Below are 16956 nucleotides of genomic sequence, written 5' to 3'. Positions count from 1 at the left end.
GTATTTACCACAAAGATAGAGATGTAGTTTAAAGAAGGACCATATGCATCTCAGGGTTCATAGCAGCAATGTCCACAATAGCCAAAATGTGGAAGGAGCTAAGATGCCCTTCAACAGATAGATAAAAAAGATGTGGTCCATATACACAATGGAATATTACTCAGCCATCAGCAAGGATGAATACCCAACTTTTGCATCAACATGGATGGGGCTGGAGGAGGTTGTGTTGAGTGAAATAAGTCAAACAGAGAAAGCCAATTATCATATGGTTTCACTTATTTGTGGCACATAAGGAATAGCCTGGAGGACTTTAGGAAAAGGGGAAAATAAAGGAGGAGGAATTAGAGTGGGAGACAACCATGAGAGGCTATGGATTCTGAGAAACATACTGCAGGTTTTAGAAGGAAGGGGGTAGAGGGATGGATGAGCCTGGTGATGGGTATTAATGAGGACACAGACTGCATGGAGCACTGGGTGTTATATGCAAACAATGAATCAAGGAACACTACATCAAAAACTAATGATGTACTGATTGGTGGCTAACATAACACAATAAAAAAATTTAAAAATTAAAAAATTCAGTCGCTAAGTAATAAATTATGTGAAATGGACTCAAAGGATATGTTAAAATCAGAATTCAGACAACCAAAAAGATAATCAGTATACCAGAACATATGTAAAAATAAATGTATCAAATAATCAGAAGGAAACAGAGTCAAAATAATTAGTAACATTGAAAAGAGTTCAATCATTTATGCTATTAATGTCCCAGAAAAGGAAAAGAGAATAAAGAAGATAATATTTGCAAAGATAATGGCTGAAAACTGATGGACATTAAGCCACAAAACAAAACAGAGTCTTAAAAGGTTTTTATAGAAGTGAAACATATGTTTATACAAAGACTTGTACTCATATGTCCATAGGGCTTTATTTGTAATAGTTCCAAAATGGAAAGAAAAATACCTAGAAGTCCATAAATAGGTCAGTGGATAATTTATGATATATCTTTATAATAGACTACTACTCAGCTATAAAATCAGCTACAGACACACAGATAACATGTATTAATCTCTAAATCACATTTTAAGCTACAAAATCTGGGCAAAAAGATAATATGAACCATTTGACTTCATTTATAGAAAACTGAACCATGTGTACTGACATAAAGCAGATGGATAGTGATTGTTTGCAGATAGGCATGGAGGGAGGGATGGATTATGGAGGTATGAGAACACTTTTGTGGATGGTGTAAACATTCTTCATTATATTGATTGTGATGATATAGATTTTATGTGTATTTTGGACATGTCAATTATACTTCCATAAAGTTCTCTCTCTTTCTCTGTAGGTAGGTAGTCTATCTATCAGAACTAAATAAAAGAGTTGATGTAGCTGTATCTAAAGTAAATTTTAGATGATAAAATTTAAATATCAGAAATGATAAAATTTTCAATTCATCAAAAAAAAGTTCAAAATCAGACACAGAATTTAACAGAAATAGAAGAAACAACCAACTCAACAATTACAGTGGAAAATTTTTAATCATTTATGTCTATAATATATAGAAAAAGCAAACAAAAATTCAGTAACATAGAATATTTGAATAGCACTATCAGGAAACTAAACCTAACATATCTATATAGAACAAAATTATGTACAGGCATTCATTTCAAAACCAAAAGTGTAACTTCAAAAAACTGACCACATGCCAAGTTGCCAAAGGGAAGCCTTTTAAAAAAAAATATTTATTTATTTGACAGAGAGAGATCACAAGTAGGCAGAGAGGCAGGCATGGGGGTGGGGGAAATAAACTCCATACTCAGCAGAGAGCCGGATGGGGATTAGCCCAATGTGGGGCTCGATCCCAAGACCCTGGGATCATGACCTGAGCAGAAAACAGAAGCTTAACTCAGTGAGCCACCCAGGCGCCCTAAAAAACAAGTCTAAAAACATTTTAGGGAACCAAAATTTGTCCTGTTTTCTGGCCATACTGCAATGTAAAATTTTAAGTTGGAAAACTTCATTGGACATTAAGAAATATTCTTCTTAAAAACCCAAGTGTCAAAGCAGGAAAAAGAATGGAAATTAAAATGTATTTTGGAGTGAATGAGAATGAATATGTCAAAAAGTAAGCCTTTAGGGTACAGATAAAGCCAGGCTTAGGTGTAAAATTGTGATTTCTTTTTAATTTTAAAGATTTTATTTATTTGTTTGACAGAGACAGAGAGATCACATGTAGAAAGAGAGAGAAGGGGAAGCAGGCTCCCTGCTGAGCAGAGAGCCTGATGTAGGGCTCAATCCCAGGACCCTGAAATGATGATGTGAGCTGAAGGGAGAGGCTTAAACCACTGAGCCACCAAGGTGCCCCTAATATTATGATTTTAATGAAAATATTAGTATATGAATATAAGATGAAATCAACAATCTAAGTTCTACTTCAAGGAAAAATCTTGCAAAATAAACCCAAAATAAATAGAAAAAAGAAAATGATAAATACAAGACTAGAAACTGATAAAATAGAAAGCAAACATAAAATAGAGAAGATTAACAGAGTTAAAACTTGATTATTTAAAAAGACTAACAACATTGGTAAATTCCAGATGATAGTAAATGAAAGACAAAAAGGGAAGTCTTATAATTTCATTTTAAATATTCACTTTAACCCAGAGTTGTTTTAACAAAGATGTTTTATTTTTGTTCTCTGCTTTGTTCTTGTTTGACTGCTTGTTTTGATTCTAGTGGAAGTACTTTTTGTGATTTTCTTTGATTTCAATCCTTTGTTGATTTCTAACTTTATGCCACTATGATCATAGAAATATTGCTTGAGTTACATTTTGGGGGAATGTAATGAGGCTTAATTTGGGGTATAATGTGCAATCAGTTTTCACAAATATTCTACGTATAGTTGTAAAGTTATAATTTTTGTTGTCAGGATTTATATTTTTAAGTATGTCTCTTTTACAAACTTACTGATTATATTGTTTAGGTTTTTTAAATTATTAGTCATGGTTTCTTGAGCTGATTCAGACTGGTGTATATGTTAAAGAAAACGATTATCATAAGACCTTATTATACATGGTAGTTCCATCATACCTGTATTTCTTTCTGTTAACATATTTTGGCTTGCTTATACATTCTAATATAATCTTACATAAACATGTACATGCATATGAAAGAGTTGTCACTGTTTTCAATAAAAATATTATAAATTTTTAAAATTTTTTGAATAAAAAATAAGTAAACTAAACCATTGTCAGTTTATCTGTCTATTTTTGTTTGCATTGCTTATAGTATTTTCTAAAATTTGTGGTGTATTACCTGGTGCAAAGACATGAGTAATTGTATCTTCTTTGTATACTGTGGTGTTTATCATTGTAAAATGCCCTTTCTTGCCTGATATTATTTGATAGCAAGACAATGACCATTACCTTTACTTACGAATTTGCCTGGTAGATATTTGCTGCCCTTTTATTTTTGGATACTTTCTGGATTCATTTTAAGTTATGCAACTTATATCCAATCAAATTATATTTTGCTTTGTTAGCCAACTTGAAAATGAAGTGAGTACACTAGCTGTACTCAAATGAGATAATATTTGTTCTTGTTTCTGAATTTATTTTATGATTTATTTAGAGCATATGTAACTTTTCACTGTGGTTGATTTTCCCTGTTTTAAAAAAATTTAATAGTTAGGAAAGATTATATTTTTACTCTCTTCATTCTCTTAGTTTTCCTTTAATTTTAACACTTTCTGTGTTTTTTTACTGTAAGGAATAATGAAATTAATTAACAGCCACTTCTTTCTTCCTCTACCTAAAGATAGAATAACTTGAGCATTAAAAAGAATGATGGCTGAATTTCTGTTTTGTATCTGCTTAATAGTAATCAAGTTAGCAAATTCCAAGATGTAGGAAAATCAATAGGACTTAAAAGCTAATTTCTGTGTCTTGTCAATAAAGGGCTGATTTCCAAAATCTGTAACTTACCATATTCAACAACAAAGAACAAATAATCCAATCAAGAAATGGGCAGAAGACATGAACAGACATTTCACCAAAGAAGACATACAAACTAATATGTGTCATAAATGACACATGTTAGTCATGTGTCTGACTAACAGACATATGAAAAAATGCTCAACATTATCAGGGAAATAAAAATCAAAACCATGCAACATGGAGGCTTAAGTGGGTAGAAGAATAAATGAAACAAGATGGGATTGGGAGGGAGACAAACCATAAGTGACTCTTAATCTCACAAAACAAACTGAGGGTTGCCGGGGGGAGGGGGTTTGGGAGAAGGGGGTGGGATTATGGACATTGGGGAGGGTATGTGATTTGGTGAGTGCTGTGAAGTGTGTAAACCTGGTGATTCACAGACCTGTACCCCTGGGGATAAAAATATATGTTTATAAAAAATAAAAAATTAAAAAAAAAAATCAAAACCACAGTGAGCAGCTAACACCTCACATGGGTCAGAATGGCCAAAATTAACAAGTCAGGGATCAACAGATATTGGCAAAGATGTGGAGAAAGAGGAACCCTTTTACACTTTTTTTTTAAAGATTTTATTTATTTATTTGACAGACAGATCACAAGTAGGCAGAGAGGCAGGCAGAGAGAGAGAGGAGGAAGCAGGCTCCCTGCTGAGTGGAGAGCCCAACGGGGGGCTTGATCCCAGAACCCTGAGATCATGACCTGAGCCAAAGGCAGAGGCTTTAACCCCCTGAGCCACCCAGGCACCCCATCCTTTTACTCTCTTGATGGGAATGTAAGCTGGTACAGCCACTCTGGAAAAGGGTGTGGAGGGTTCCTCAAAAAGATGAAGATAGAGCTACCTTATGACCCAGCAATTGCACTCCTAGGTATTTACCCCCAAGATACAAATGTGGTGATCCAAAGAGGCACCTGCACCCCAAAGTTTATAGCAACAATGTCCACAATAGCCAAATTATGGGAAAGTAAAGATGAATGGATAAAGAAGATGTGATACACACACACACATACACACACACACACACACACACAATGGAATATTATTTGGGCATCAAAAAAGAATGAAATCTTGCCATTTGCAACAATGTGGGTGGGACTACAGGGCAACTGAACTTATGGTAAGTGAAAGAAATCAATCAGAGAAAGAAAACTGTCATATGATGTGACTCACATGTAGAATTTAAGAAATAATACAGAGAAGCATAGGAGAAGGTTGGGAAAAATAAAACAAGACCAAGTCAGAGAGGGATAGGAAGAAAAACCATAAGATACTCTTAGTCATACAAAACAAACTGAGGATTGCTAGAGGGGAGAGCAGGGAATGGGGTAACTGAGTGATGGGCATTTGGGAGGGCATGTGATATAATGAGCACTGGGTGTTATATACAACTAATGAATCACTGAACTCCACCTCTGAAAGCGATAATGTACTATATTCTAATTAATTAAATTTTTTTTAGGAAATCTAATTTCTTCAATAAAACATAGCAAGAAAGGAAATAGCTAAAGGGGAAAACTCAAATTTAAAAGAGAAGTAAGAGATATATCAAACAATTTATTGGCCTTATTTGGATTCTAACTCAAACAAGCAAAATGTAAACACATAAATACATTTGCAAGAGAACTGAGGCGATATGAATACTGACTGGTTATCCAATGAGTCTGAGAAATTATAGTGATGCTTGTAACAATGTTATTGTGGACATGATCTGATTTTGGAATGAGTTTCTTTTTATCAGAGAAACATACTAAACATCTATGGAACAAATATATATCTACACCTTACTTCTAAATAATTTGGATAGGGAGCATAGAGTGTGTACCTAGAGATTAAAAAACATGGTTTGCTATAAATTGCTAATTATTGTTAAAGCTGGATGATAAATACATGAATTTATTTATTTTATTATTTTTAATATTTTATTTATTTATGTGTCAGAGAGAGAAAGCACAAACAGGGGAGCAGCAGGCAGAGGGAGAAGCAGGCTCCCTGATGAGCAAGGAGCATGATGCAGGACTTGATCCCAAGATCCTGGGATCATGACCTGAGATGAAGTCAGATGCTTAACCAACTGAGTCACTCAGGTTTCCCTTGGTATATGAATTTACTATTTACTATCATCTTAATCATTGTATACATTTGTAGTTTTCATTGTGAAACAGTCACAAAAAAGAATAATGGCTTTAATTCATTAGAAGACATTACTATATTTTAAACTGCCATGAGTTCATAGGAAAACATACTCTTCCTCACAAAAATAAGACTGCAAAAACAAGTCATTGAACACCATTTCAGATGGCTAAGACACTAACCATTACTCTGAACATTGATAACTACAGGTAAGTAAATAAGTATATTGCTTTTGCTTTGTGAGCCCTACTTCAGGGGAATTAAATAGTCCTGGTAAATGGGGAGGGATTTCTTTTATAAAGAAATATAAAATAAGTGCAAAAGAGTTGGCAGAATTAGAAAAACAACAACAACAACAACAACAAACTCCATTTTGCAATCTATAACAAAATAGCTGATTCAAGTACATAGTCATCAAAACCATTCAGTGAAATTAATGAGGTCTTTATAGAGGAAGAACCAGACTGCCATCACCTACAATCACAGATCAATCTTAGCATCACTGAAAGTGGGAATGTCTCTTCATAAGATATAAACCATTATGAATTCTTAAAAATTGAAATTCTTCCTGAATTTGGTCAGTTAGAACTCCATATTCTAGTCCATAGAAATGCAGTCATGATAAATAAATTCAGCTATACTATGAGGAAACAATCTGCCAAACCTAAAACAGAGTAGTACACTTTATCTGAATTTTTAAACAGATCAATGGCATGAAAAATGGGAGTGGAGAGGAGCCACTGTTCAGTCTTAAAAAAGACTTAAATGACAACTACATTATTAGCCACTTCATGCAATTAGTGCTTCCTGCTTAAATACTAATTTCATTAGATAAATAAATTAGATAAATAAATTAAATAAATCTCATTAGAAAAACTTGAATATAGGTTGGAGGAGAGGCAAGAATAGCGGACTGAAATGACATCAGGTTCTAGGAGTTCAGCTAGATAGTTATCAAACCATTCCGAACACCTACAAACTCAAGGAGATAAAAGAGAAGAACAGCATTTCTAGGAACATAAAATCAACCACTTTCTGGAAGGTAGGATGTACAGAGAAGTGAATCTAAGGTGACTGGAAGATAGACTGCAGGGGGAGGGGCCGGCTCCCAGCAAGCAGTGGAGCAATGGAGCACAAAATCCAAACTTTTAGAAGTCTACTCCACTAATGGACATTGCTCCAGAGGCTAAGCAGGGGTGGAGTCCTCGCAGGGACAGTGTGGTCTCAGGACCCAAAGTCACTGAAAGATTGGGGGTGTCTTTGCAGAGCTCCCAGGGGAAGAGCCAGAGGAGTGAGCTCTCAGCTCAGGGTTATCTTAAACCATGATCTGTGGCACAGTCGGGCTACTGCTCTTTGAACAGGGACCCCACAGGTGTCACATTCAGGGAGACTCACCTTTCTCCTCTGGAGGCTGGAATCTACTGGGTTTGGAGACTCCAAATGGGGCCATGTTCCAGAGACAGAAACTCTCAGTCACAGGCTCAGTGAGCTCAGAGTGCAGCCAGAGACCAGGGATATGGGAGTGATTGACCACTTTCCTCTGAGGTGCATTCAGGAGTGAGGCCCCAAGGTCTTGGCTCCTCTAGCCAGAGATTGGGAGGCTGCCATTTTCATTCCTGTCCTCCAGAGCTCTACAGAAAGCATTCAGGGAACAAAACTTCCTGAGAGCGAATCCTGGCAGATTACTTAGCCCGGTCTGTGGGTCTGTGGCAAGGGCAGTGCAATTCTGCCTTGGGCAAAGACATTTGAGAATCACTACAACAGGCTCCTCCCCCAGAAGATCAGCAAGAACATCAGCCAAGACCAAAGTCACCAATGAAGGAAAATAGCGGAGCTCCAGAGATACAGGAAAGCAATGCATGGAATTCATGGCTTTCTCCCCATGATTCTTTAGTCTTGCAAAATTAAATTAAATTTTTTTCTTATTCTAATTTTTTAACTATTCCTCTTTCCTCTTTTAACATTTTTTAAAAACTGGTTTATCTTAACAATACCTTTCTAAAAATTTTTTAAACCTCTATTATTATAGTTATATTTTATCCTTCATTGTATTTAACCTTAGTTTTTGTATACATATTGGTTTTTTTTTTCTAAAAAAATTTGGGATACAATCTTTTCCAATAGATCAAAATATATCCTAAATCTAGCACAGGGCTTCGTTCTAGTCTCCAGCCTGAGCACATTCTTTCCTCCCCGCCCTTATTTTCTTCTTTCTTTTTCTAACCAACTTGTCTTATCAAATCATTTTTTAGAATTTTTTAAAAATTTTCATCTTTACAGTCATATTCCATCCCTTCATCACATTTACCCTTATTTATATACATATATATATATATATATATATATATATGTGTGTGTGTGTGTACATTTTTAAAAATTTCTTCTAAATTAAAATTCTTTTAATCAAATCAGTTGCATTTCCATACACCAAAAACAAGACAGAAGAAAGAGAAATTAAGGAGTCTATCCTGTTTACAATTACACCCAAAACCATAAGATACCTAGGAATAAACCTAATCAAAGAGGCAAAGAATCTGTACTCTGAAAACTATAAATTACCCATGAAAGAAATTGAGGAAGACACAAATAAATGGAAAAATATTCCATGCTCATGGACTGGAAGAACAGATATTGTGAAAATGTCTATGCTACCTAAAACAATCTACACATTTAATGCAACCCCTATCAAAATGCCATCAATTTTTTCAAAGAAATGGAACAAAGAATCCTAAAATTTATATGGAACCAGAAAAGAACCCCCGATAGCCAGAGAAATATTGAAAAGGAAAACCAAAGTTGGTAGCATCACAATTCCAGACTTCAAGCTCTATTACAAAGCTATAATCATCAAGACAGTATGGTACTGGTGCAAAAACAGACACATAGATCAATGGAACAGAATAGAGAGCCCAGAAGTAGACCCTCAACTCTATGGTCAACTCATCTTTAACAAAGCAGGATAGAATCTCTAATAGAAAAAAGACAGTATCTTCAAAAAATGTTGTTGGGAAAATTGGATAGCTACATGCAAAAAAAAAAAAAAAAATGAAACTGGACCATTTCTTTACACCACATACAAAAATAGACTCAAAATGGATGAAAGACCTGAATGTGAGACAGAAATCTATCAAAACCCTTAAGGAGAATGCAGTCAGTAACCTCTTCAACTTTAGCTGCAGCAACTTCTTCCTAGAAAGAAGGATCTTTCTTACCTTTGCTTCCAAAGGCAATGGAAGCAAGGGTAAAAATGAACTATTGGGACTTCACCAAGATCAAAAGCTTTTTCACAGCAAAGGAAACAGTCACTAGAATAGGAGAATGTATTCGCAAATGACATATCAGATAAAGGGCTAGTATCCAAAATCTATAAAGAACTTAGCAAACTGAACACCCAAAGAACAAAGAATCCAATCAAATAATGGGCAGAGGACATGAACAGACAGCTCTGTGAAGAAGACATTCAGATGGCCAACAGACACATGAAAAAATGCTCAACGTCACTCAGCATCAGGAAAATACAAATCAAAACCACAATGAGATATCACCTCACACCCATTTGAATGGCTAAAATTAACAAGTCTGGAAACAACAGATGTTGGAGAGGATGCAGAGAAAGGGTTCCCCTCCTACACTGTTGGTGGGACTTCAAGCTGGTACAGCCACTCTGGAAAACAGCATGGAGGTCCCTGAAAAAGTTGAAAATAGAGCTACCCTATGACCCAGCAATCACACTACTGGGCATTTACCCTAAAGATACAAATGTAGTGCTCTAATAGGGGCAGGTGCACCTGAATGTTTATAGCAGCAATGTCCACAATAGCCATATTATGGAAAGAACCTAGATGTCTATCAACAGATGAATGGATAAAGAAGAAGTGGTATATATATACAATGGAATAATATGTAGGCATCAAAAGAAATGAAATCTTGCCATTGCAATGAACTAGAGAGTATTATGCTGATCAAAATAAGTCAATCAGAGAAAGAAAACTATATGATCTCCCTGATATGAGGAATTTGAGAGGCACAGTGAGAGGTTTGGGGGTAGGGAAGGAAAAAATGAGACAAAATGGGATTGGGAGGAAGACAAAGCATAAGATACTCTTAATCTCACAAAACAAACTGAGAGTTGCTGGGGGTTGGGGCAGCTATGGTGAGGGTGGTTAGGTTATGGACACTGGAGCAGATATGTGAAATGGTGAGTGCTGTGAAGTGTGTAAGCCTGACGATTCACAGACCTGTACCCTGGGGCAAATAATATATTATATGTTAATAAAAATAATTAATAAATGTATTTTTTTAAATGAAAAATAAAAATAAAATAAATAAATTGGAAAAAAAAGAAAAAATTCAATAGAGATTGCTATTAGACCAAAGTAATTTGGGTTGATTTTGTTTTGTTATAATAATAACATTTTGATATGTAAGAAAACGCTATTTTAAAAATATTATTTATTTATTTATTTATTTGAGAGAGAAAGAATGAGTGAAAGAGAGCATTAGAGTGGGAAGGGACAAAGAGAGAGGGAGAAGCAGACTCCCTGCTGAGCAGGGAGCAGGTTGTGAGACTTGATCCCAGCACCCTGAAATCATGACCTGAGCTGAACACAGCTGTTTAACCTACTGAGCCACCCGGGTGCCCAAGATAATGTTATTTTTGTGATATACTTTGAAAGATCCTGGAGTTAAATGACAGTGTATCTGATATTTGTTATAAAATACTCCAGGAAAAAACCTGGAGTATTAGATGAAATAAGAATGCAAAAATATTGATGGTTATCAGAGTTGGGTAATTGGTAGATGGAAGTGGTTTATATACTTCTGTTTTGGAGTATGTTTAGAAATTTTGGTACTAAACAGTTTAAATAAAATGAAATATAAAATCTGTCTGATATGATTTACAAACAAACCACAACAACTGAGACATATGTGAAATGAGTCTACAACATTTTGGTAATGAAGCCATTAATCTTTATACCCAGTCCTTAAAACATATACACACATGCAAATCCAGGGCTGTGTGTGCTTTCTGAAAGATATTTATCACTTCTAATTTTACCAGTTCACACAAGTTGAGGAGAGTAAATCACATCTGTCTTATAGCAAGTAAACTGAAACTTGACATTTGTGATAAAGAATAGGCAAGAAGTCAGAAATTATATGTTCTAAAAGGCTTCTCCCCTACCCCACAATAAGCTCAATTCATCAAGCATAAAAGAGGAAATTACTCAATGACTTAAAATACACAAGTGAAAACCAGAGCATTCATGCATATACAGAATATGTGCAACCCCAGGAATGTCCTTGTAAGCCAAGTTTTCCTTTTCATCGGAGTCAAAGCATGTCTGAGTAATCAATTGATAAGATCCTTTTATTTTTATTTTTTTAAGTAGAACTTTTTTCTTCTTTCCACTAAACAGAATCTTATGACACAGAAGAATATGAAACAGCTCAGACTATGGATTCAGAAATTATGAATTTAGTATACTTCCTTGCTCTTATTAGCTGGGTAAAGCTTAAATGCTTAATCTATAGAATGGGGTATAATAACTACTTCATTGTTTTGTGGCATTTTCTGATTTTCCTTTGGAAACCTCCCCTTCTGCGCTTTTTAAGATGGATCCTCTTATGCTATTCCAGGGGTACGCAACCCCAAGCCTGATGAGTCAGTCTTCCGTTTTTGGCTCTAGCAGGGTTTCCCAAGTTCTGAAATTTTGAATTTGGATCTGGACCACTTTATTGTGGGAGGGATCGACCAGTCCACTGTAGGGTGTTTAGCAGTATCCCTGTCTTCTCCCCACCGGATGCCATTTGCATGCCCAAGATCTAACAACCAAAATCATCCTGAGGCATTGCCAAATGTGCAAAACTAAAATTCATGGGACATGAGCAACTGGCTCAGAAATAGGGTATATAACTCAAGTTGGTCTGGTTGGAGTAAATTATTGGAATTACTGGGTAGGAGCTGCACTCTTTTCACTGGGTTTGCTCAGCTAGGGGGTTGTAGGTTTGGAACTATGGTGGATTTATGACTACGATGTGGCAAGGCCTTTCCTGAACCTACAAAAGGTAGAGCCGAGAGATAGAAAGAAAGGAAAAAAAAGTTGGCCTGGGCAATTTTGTTTAAAAGTTGTATCCAGCCATTTCTGAAGCAAGGTATCACTGGACTTTTAATAAACGAAGCAACAGTGTGCTCTCCTTACTTCCTGAGTCAGTCTGAACAGGTTTGAAGTGCTTACAAAGTAGAGGCTAGCTGTACTGTGACAGCAGGGCTGGAGTAGGAATTCAGATCCATTCCATATTCTGTGAGGCAGGCTGAGATGAGCATTTCTTCATATATTTGTGATATAGATTCCTATGAAAACCCGAGATGGGTTTTGAGGCCTTTTTTCCCCCTAAAACATGCAGGTAAAAGTGTAATTTTTTTTTTTTTTTACCTCATTTCCGTGGACTCAAGAACAGGTCCCCAAAGTCCTACAGATTTTAAATTTCATATGTGAATTAGAGAGCTTTATGTTCTAAAATGGGTTCTGATGTTAGCATATGGCCTGAAAGATTCAGACAAATTTAATCACATCTCTAATATTTCTTTCTTAAAGAAACAGAACAAGAGATCAGTGATACCTTTGGCAGTCTCCAGAGTCTCCATTCTCAGTGTCAAAGCCAGAAGATGATCAGAATGAAAGAGATCATTTGTTTCTATTGTATTAAAAAGATAGGGATAGTCTTGTGCCTGGCAAAGATATTTATTCCTTGACACACTGAAACAGCTTTAGCAATCAGAAGGAGCCTCCTTGTGCATTCTCAGGACCGCTGGCAAGAGATCACGCTGCATCACCCTGCCACCCTGTGCAGCTGGGGAAAAAGACTTTGGAGTAAATATGGCTGCCTGAGAGCATCATCTGGTGTGCCTGATTTCAGTGCATCTTGAGCAATGATGAGCCAGAGGAGTTTCTTTTTCTCACTTAAGAATTAGAGCTGGGGGGAGGGGGTTTGGGAGAAGGGGGTGGGATTATGGACATTGGGGAGGGTATGTGCTTTGGTGAGTGCTGTGAAGTGTGTAAACCTGGTGATTCACAGACCTGTACCCCTGGGGATAAAAATATATGATTATAAAAAATAAAAAAATTTAAAAAAAAATTAAAAAAAAAAAAAGAATTAGAGCATCAAATAGGAGGCTTCCTCAGCGTCCCACTTTGAGATGAACCTGGGGATTTACCAAAACCGCGTGAAGTAGCCTTCTGTTTCATCTTCAAAAAAGGTCCCAGTCCTCATGGCCTGCCAGCTGCAGCAGATACTCTCACCCTTTGGTTTTTGTGAACACAATTGCTGGTGGTTTCAGGCACAGGTGGCATGGGCTTCTCAATCCTTTATTGGCATTACAAATATATCCAATACATGGCTTAGGTGTCTTCTTTGTGACATAGGGTTAGAATACCTTGTTTAATAACCAGCTCACTTGTAATATCCTTTTTTTTTTTTTTCTAAGATCTTATTTTTTATTTGACAGAGAAAGAGATCACAAGTAAGCAGAGTGGGCAGGCAGAGAGAGAGAGAGAGAGAGAGAGAGAGAGAGGAGGAAGCAGGCTCCCTGCTAAGCAGAGAGCCTGATGTGGGGCTGGATCCCAGGACCCTGGGATCATGACCTAAGTGGAAGGCAGAGGCTTTAACCCACTGAGCCACCCAAGCACCCCACACTTGTAATATCCTATGTTACTTCTAAGTCTCAGTTATCCTATCTACAATGGGAGCTGGCTGGATTAGATAACCTCCGCACATCTTCAGTAGCACCATGCCCAGGGCAGAGTAGCAATGCAGCCATGGAATTCTAACATGGACCTGCAGACAACTTGATAATGTCCTATGCATTATCTCATTTGACCTTAACTGCAACCCAATATGGTAGATGATATTGTTATCCCCATATTAGGGGAAACTGAGGCAGAGTGAGGGGAAATGACTTGCTTCTGGCTACATAACTATGTGATAGCATCAAGCCAGGCCCTCAGACTACTTTCTCACTCTCTTCACAAAATCACCTGTGTGACTCTAGAGCCTATGCTTTTCTGCAACCACATGTGCTTAAGTTTTGGCTTGAAAATCAGTCTACCTCTATGCAGCATCTTTAACTAAGTCCTCCAAAGAAATGTTCTCTGTGAGGTGTACCTGTAACCCTACCATCATGCACCTGGAGGACCAAAGACCTCCGGCAGCCAGTGAGATTATCTTAATTACTGGCTTTTAAAATATGGCTTGACTCTCAAATACCATGGGAAGCTCAGAATCCTTATCACTATCTCCAGCTTCTTGTGAGGATCATGTTGTCTTCTTATCTCTTATTCACAATCTCTACTTCCATTGATCTTTTGCTTTTATGTATCTCTTTCTCTAGCTATTTCCTTTTCTATAATCATTATTAAACAAAAGCAGAACATAGCCGTGTTCCTATTTTCTCCATGAGTCACCTCTCTATATATTAGACTTAATTTTTTTAAGATTCAGGAGAAACATAGACTTGTAACATGTAATTAGTTCTTTGGTGCTTTAGTTTTAAGGAGCAATGATTTGGCAGGAAATGATATTGTTTTCAAAGCAATTACCATTTTGTATGATCGACATTGATAACCTGACATATAAATATCTTGTTCTTTACTGCTATTGCACTAAAACATCAAAATCACAAAATAATGACAAAGCTAGGTACATCCATATCTGTCCAATGGAAAGGAAAAGTTATTCTAATTACCTAAATTATGTCTACCCTCTTTAATATTCTAACAGCTTTGGTGACAGTAATTGGATTTAGAAATGGAGTTAAATAAAATACACAAAGCTTACTGATTTTCTCTGAGGCAATGATGAATTTGCAAGTAAGAATGCTTTCTAGAAATTCCGTTGGCTGAAATCCAAGACAACAATCTATATGTAGAATTTATTACTTATTTCTTGAACTTCCTAACCTGCTAAAAATATGACAGCCCCCTTATCTGTCACTGTGTCATATTTGGAGCTCATCAGGCAATCTATACTATTCTCACTTATTTATATAAATTAAAGGGCTAAATGTATGATTTTGGAGGAGGGAGTGTAGAGGGCGATATTTTGGTCAAGGGATCTCAGAATACCATAATTCTACCTGAAAGTATAGCCTGCCACCCTCTCTTTAAGGTTTTCAGCACAACTACAAATTGTGGGACACCTGGGTGGCTCAGTGGGTTAAAGCCTCTGCCTTCTGCTCAGGTCATGATCTCAGGGTCCTGGGATCGAACCCCGCATCGTGCTCTCTGCTTGGTGAGGAGCTTCCCCATCTCTGTCTGCTAGCCTCTCCGCTCACTTGTGATCTGTCAAATAAATAAGTAAGCAAGTAAATAAATAAATAAATACAAATGGCAAAAATGATTACAAGTGTTCTATGTGATTGTGCTGATGCTCTAGAAATGGAACTTTCTGGTAAGCCTGATGAGCACCTGGATTACACTGAAAGCACAAGGTACATGGCTTAAGGCCCAAGGTGATACCACACCTTCCTGGGGAATGAGGCCCAGCAGGTGTTCCAGAATATGACCAAATTATCTTCTCTTTTTGGTTTAGAAAAGTGTGAGGAAGGATTCATCTGGGTCAGAAGAAGAGGAAGATGTTTCTTCCCAGCTCCTCCTCCCACACTATTGCCTCCACGCCACAGTCCTTCACAAGTAAGGAATATGGAACACGTGTGTGACCAAGATAAATGCATGTTAATTTATTCTCATCATCTTGTTTTTCATCCACTTCTCCTACTAGTGAAAAAGGAATGAGGTTGATAAGAACACAGCTATTATAAAATATCTCAAGCAATACGACAGAAATTTTGAAATATCTTACATAATAGGTAAGCATTAAGGAATAATTTCTCATGCTATATTTTAATACTGTGCTCTGGGAAATGGTAAAAAAGCCAGTCTCTGGGAGGCAATGTTATTTTGAGGTTCTGTTCCCAATATTGTATGTGATTAATAAGCACAGGGAAATTCAATTTAAACAAAGTGCTTTGCACATTAAAAATGAGGCCTACACATATACCATGGAAATGAGTTTTAAATGAGACAGTTACCACCAACTAAGTTTGTAAATGAATTATTACCATCAATTTGAAGCTTTTTAAAAGCTTTTATTGTTAGGTTGCTTGGCTTTAAAAGGTGAATTAGGGATGTAAAAATATGGTCATGCAACATAGCCATGACCAAAAGATGCTATTGAATCTTATTTCTACTTTATGCATGCATTCATGGAAATAAAAATTCATTACCACACTGGCCTAGGGCAGAGCAGGGAAGTGGGAGAAATTAAATCTGGGGAGCTCTCAGTCTCTTCTTCCTGAACTTTTTGCCCTTTTTCTGGCATTGAACTCTAGCCTTTCTTCTTGCTAATCACAATCTGCTCTTGGGAAAATCTCTGAAATAAGCCATTTTCAGGTAGTGTAAATTTTGGTCCCTGTATTTCCTGTCCAAGGGAAATTTTTATGCCTTTTGACATTTTTGCTTCATAGCTTATTAGTAACTTCAAGCACCAAATAACAAGTGGAAGAGATTTTTGTAGATAGAAATATCTTCTCACTACCCAAGCTACTTAAATTAAAGTTAGGGGCACTTTACTTCACCTAGTTCTAGTCCTTTTGGAATAACTGAAGAATTGTTATATTGCAACTCAAAACCGCACATTACCTCTGAATGACAAGATATTATCTTTCCATCTTTTATCCTTATTTGAGAAATAGTAGGTGGAGTGAACACTAGCACAACAAATTTTTCACAGGTCTTGTAAACACAGCATTTACTCCTTTATCCCTCTGAC

This window comes from Mustela putorius, unplaced genomic scaffold (genome assembly GCF_011764305.1).
Source record: "Mustela putorius furo isolate JIRA1106 unplaced genomic scaffold, ASM1176430v1.1 tig00000145_pilon_pilon_pilon, whole genome shotgun sequence".
Classification (NCBI taxonomy): domain Eukaryota; kingdom Metazoa; phylum Chordata; class Mammalia; order Carnivora; family Mustelidae; genus Mustela; species Mustela putorius.
Note: the sequence above shows the minus strand (reverse complement) of the source record.